Here is a 5,769-nt window from a genome sequence, read left to right on the forward strand (position 1 = left end):
TTTCATATGGTAGTTCAATTCTATCAGGTTAGAGCTATGTGCTGGAAGTCAAAAGCTAAGTCCCATTTTTAGTTGAAGCAAGTAACATGATGTCCCAGAACTGAAAGTCAAAACAATTTTCCATTATTCCTTTTTGTATAATAATTTAGTTAGCTTTTAAAAAGTATTTTCTAAGCTTTATTAAGGTATAGTTGTGCACATTTAATGTATACATCTTGATGATACCGGACATATGTATATGATACCATCAGCTCAATCAAGGTACTAAACATATCCAACAGCTCAATCAAGGTACTAAACATATCCAACAGCTCTAAAAGTTTCCGTGCATTCTTGTATGTATGTGTGTTTTCTAGTAAGAACTCTTAACATAAGGCCAAGTTTCAAAATATATAATACAATATTGTTAACTATATGTACTATGTTGTATAGAGCAGATCTCTAACATGTGTTCATTTTGCTTAAGTGAAACTTTATACTCATTGAGCAACAATTCCCTATTACCCCCTCTTCCCAGCCCCTGGTCGTCACCACTCCATTTTATGTTTCTATAACTTTAACTGTTTTAGATACCTCATAAAAGTGGACTCCTATACTATCTGTCCTCCTATGACTGGCTTATTTCATTTAGATAATATCCTCCGGGTTCATCTAGGTTGTCACAAGTGACATGGTTTCCTACTTTTTTAAGGTTGAATAATACTCCATGAGATGTAATATGCCATAGTTTATTTATCCATTAATCTGCCAATGGACATTTGGGTTATTTGCATAACTTGGTGGATAATGCTGAAATAAATATGGAGGTCCAGATACCTCTTTGCAAGCTTCATGTCAATTCTACTGGGCATATACCCAGAAGTGAGACTACTAAATCATGTAGTTCTAGATTTAATTTTTTAAAGAACCTCCCTACTGTTTTCCAATGTACTCTTGTACAGCACTAATGGGACTATAAACTGGTATAGCCAACTTACTGAAAACAGTAAGGAGGTTCCTCAAAAATTAAAAACAGAACTACCATATGGTCCAGCAATTCCACATCTAGGTATTTATCCAAAATAAAATTGAAATCAGAATCTCAAGATGGCATGTTGAATTTGGAGAATGCCAAAGGTAAAGACAAAATTTTAAAAACTGCCAGAGACACAAAACCTACAGAGATACAGATTACTAACAACGGAATAAGAATTGGACTACATTCAGACTTATAACTAGCATTACTACACAGTTGCTTTCAAAGCTCTTGTGGCAATGACTGAAGCTGGATTTTAGATGCATATAATTTACCTACCAAATTCGAGGACAGAGAGCATTTTCAGAAATTCAAAAACTGAAGCAAGTTATGTCTTAGGTGACCCCTCCAAAGACATTGCCTGTGGCTACACTGAACAATTAGAGAATGAAAACCAAGAAAGAGGAAGAACATAGGATTAAATAAATGGTGGAATTCACTCTGTAGTCTAGTGGCAAAAGAAACCCCAAGGTGACATCTCTATAGTACACTTAGAAAGTTATTAACAGAAACACAATACTGCATTGCAGGTGACAGATACATGAAACCAAGGAAGCCACAGACTTGCTGATCTACTGATAAAAGTTACATTATCCCACTAAGAGTCTGCCAGTATTTATAATGTAAAGCTAAGAGTTGCTTTATTCAAAAAAATCCTCAATTAATCTTATGATATAGAATCATTGATTAAACCTCTAAAAGGTCTTTTTTTCTGATGTACAGCTTCTCAACTGAGTTCCCTTCTATGTTGATCCATACAATTCAATCAAATAGCAATCTGAACCTGGTTGCTCCCCAATATTAGTGGTTCATGCCATTTTCACACCATATCAGAAAGAACTATAGATCTCTCCATTCCTTTAACTAGGGTTTCAACCTATCCCAATCCAAAATTATCTTAAATAATGGCCACACAAAGCTATTTTCCTCATTTTAGGTTGCTGTTTTGCCTCATAACTAACTAACTTTCAGAGAGTGACCTCTATAATAAACTTCATGACCCCCTTATGAGAAGTAATAACTGCAAACTAAATGGGCAGTCAAATGTCTCTAAGAATAATTTATTCAAAAACAACTAGAATGGAATACACAATGGACAGAGTGTGACTAAGAAGATGTAAGTTATTAGGGATGCTATCAAACAGTTTTTTTTCTTCCAATCTTAAGCAGGAAAAGAAATCCAATGAATTCAGGAGTGGAGAGTAGTGTTAAAAACCTATCATGGCAGCAAAAGTATAATGGCTCATAAAAAAGTAACAATATTTGAAACTTGATCATTTTTACACACTTATTTTAAAGTAAGAAATCGCTTAACAAATATTTTTCCATAACCAAGTATACATGTAAAATGAAAACCCAGGGGGTTTTCGTATTCTTAATCACACTAAATAAGGACTACTGAGGAAAGTAGGCAACTGTATTAAACAGCCAAGAAGTATATTATAGTCATACATGTAGGCAGTTGTCCTGACACTATGAAATACACTGTCCTTTAATGCAATGGCATATGTCTCATTTAACATGAAGACATATATACTCACTCCCCCTCATTTCTACAGTCTTGATTCTATTCCATTAATGTATCTATGTCACCACAAATACCATATTGTTTTTAGTAAAGTAGTTCCACATCCTGTTTTGATAATCTGGTAGGTAGCTCAACCATCACAACCACTCCTGTTTCTTTCCTAGTTCTATCACTCATTCATTTATTCTCTTATTCATTAATCCATCCATTAGTGCTATTCTTTCACACTTATTTTCCTGATAAAAGTTAGACACAATGTGTCAATTACAAATACCTATTATGTTTTCGAGGATTTTATTATCCATCCAATTTTTTTCATCTATGTTTATTGAAATATAATTGACAAATAAGAGTACATATATTTACAGTGTATCACTGGATGTATTGGTACACATAAACAATATGAAATAATTTCCACAATCAAGCTAATTAACATACCCACCACCACACAGTTACTATTTTTATTTGTAGTGAGAACACTTAAGACTTACCCTCTTAATAAATTTCAAGTATATAATATTAACTATAGTCATATTGCTGTACATTAGACCTCTAGAACTTACTCATCTTGTTTAACTGAAATTTGGTATTCCTTGAGCAACATTTCTCACTTTCATCTTCTTCCTAATCCCTTGGCAACCACTGTTCTACTCTCTACTTCTATGATGGACCATTTTAGATTCTACATATAAATAACATCAAGCAGTATTTGTCTGTGTCTGGCATATTTCACTAGGCATAATGTCCTCCACATTCATCAATATTGTAAAAATGGCAAGATTATCTTCTTTTTAAAGACTTAATCATATTCCATTGCATATACATACCATATTTTCTTCATCCATTTATCTACTAATGAACATTTAGTTGTTGGATGCGAATATATTTTAAATCACTATATCTTTCTGTTGAATTGACCCTTTTATCATTATGTAATGTCTTTGACTCTAGAAATAGTTTTTGACTGAAAGTATGGCCATTCCTGCTTTCTTTTGATTGTCATTTGCAATGGCTATCTTCTTCCATCCTTTCACTGTCTCCCTATGAATGTTTTTTTTAAAGTGAATTTCTTGGAGACAGAATATCACAGGATTTGTTTTTAATCCATTCAGCCACTATATGCCTTTTTATAAAGTTCAACTCATTTCCATTTTTTTCAATCCATTTTCATTTAAAGTAACTATTGATAGGTGAAAATAATAATGCCATCTTGTTCTTTGTTTTCTGCAGGTTTTGTCCCTCTCTGATTCTCTTGCTGTCTTCATTTGATGAATATTTGTAGTGATTTGCTCTCTTTTCTTTTTATCTTTTGTTTATCTATTAGGGATTGTTTTCTTTGTGATTAGCTCGAGGCTTGCATAAAAGATCTTATAGTTACAATTATCCATCTTACATTGATTACAACTTAACTTCAATTGCACATAAAACTCCAAATGGTAGCACCTCTCCCCACATGCTTTATGTTCTCATAGTCACAGTATGCTTCTTTTTATACCGTGGATCCATTAACACATTTTTATCATTTAACTTTTAAATTAGAGTTAAATGTTATTTATGCACCTATATTATTTTGTATTTGTCTATACATTTTTACTAGTGGGATTTAAGCTTTCTTCAACTATCATGCTGCTATGTAGCATATTTCTGTTTTCATTTGAAGAACTCTCTTACATATTTCTTATAAGACAGGTTGATAGTGGTTATAAACTCCTTCAGTTTTTTTTTTATATGCCAAGTACTTTATATCTCCTTCATTTTTTTAAGTAGGCTCCATGTCCCACATGGAGCCCAACATGGGTCTTGAACTCACAACCCTCAGATCAACACCTGAGCTGAGATCAAGAGTTGGACACTTAACTGACTGAACCACCTAGGTTCCCCTCTCCTTCATTTTTAATGGATAATTTTGCTGCATATGTTATTCTTGGTTAGCATTGCTTTTCCTTTCTGTACTTTGAATATAACCTCTTGGCCTACAAGTTTTCTACTGAGAGATCCATTCGTTATCTTCTAGGGGCATCCTATAATATGATGAATCATCTTTCATCTGCTTTCAAAATGCTTTGACTTTAACTTTTCATAATTCAATTATACACAGTCTCAGTGTAGTGTTCTTTGTGTTCATCCTATTTGGGATCTTTTGAGGTTTTATATCTGAATGTCCATTTCCCTACCAAGATTTGTGAAGTTTGTAGCCATTATTTTTATATATAGAACTTAAAAACTCAACATTCAAAAAAATGAATAATCCAACTAAAAAAATGAGAAGACACGAACATATATTTCCAATGAGGACATACAGATTGCCACCAAACACATGAAAAGATGTTCAACATGACTCATTACCAGGCAAATACAAACAAAAACTACAATGAGGTATCACCTCATACCTGTCAGAACGGCTAGAAGAAGCAACAGGTGTTGCTGAGGATGTGGAGAAAGGGGAACCCTCTTGCACTGTTGGTAGGAATGCAAACTGGTGCAGCCACTTTGGAAAACAGTATGGAGGTTCCTCAAAGGTTAAAAATAGAAGTGCTCTACAATCCAGCAATCACACTACTGGCTATTTACCCAAAGAATACAAGAATACTAAATTCAAAAGGATATATGCACCCTGATGCTTCTAGCAGCATTATCTGCAATAGCCAAATTATGGAAACAGTTCACTTTCCACTGACTTATGAATGGAAAAACAAGAGGTGGTATATATATGCAATATAATATTAGCCATTAAAAAGAATGTAATCTTATCATTTGGATGGATGGAGCTGGAAAGTATCATGCTAAGTGAAATAAGTCAGTCAGAAAACGACAAATACATATTATTTCACTCATAGGCGGAAATTAAGAAATAAAACAAAGGAGGAAAAAGAGAGAAGGAGGAAAACCAAGAAGTAAACTCTTAACTATAGAGAACAAACTGATGGTTACCAGAGGAAAGATGGGTAGGAGGATAGGCAAAATAACTGATGAGGATTAAGGACTACACTTGGTGTGATGAGCACCAGGGGTTATAGGGAAGTGTGAAATCACTATATTGCACACCTGAAATTAATAGTGCATTGTACATCAACTAGAATTTATATAAAACCTTTTTTTTTTTTTACAAAAGCAAAATAAAATAAGCTACTTCCTCCTTTTTCTCTTTCTCCTTCTGGGACTCCCATAATGTATATATTAATCATCTGACTCTTGATTTTGGCTCAGGTCATGATCTTAGGGTTAT

The sequence above is a fragment of the Canis lupus genome, chromosome X (genome assembly GCF_003254725.2).
Source record: "Canis lupus dingo isolate Sandy chromosome X, ASM325472v2, whole genome shotgun sequence".
NCBI lineage: Eukaryota > Metazoa > Chordata > Mammalia > Carnivora > Canidae > Canis > Canis lupus.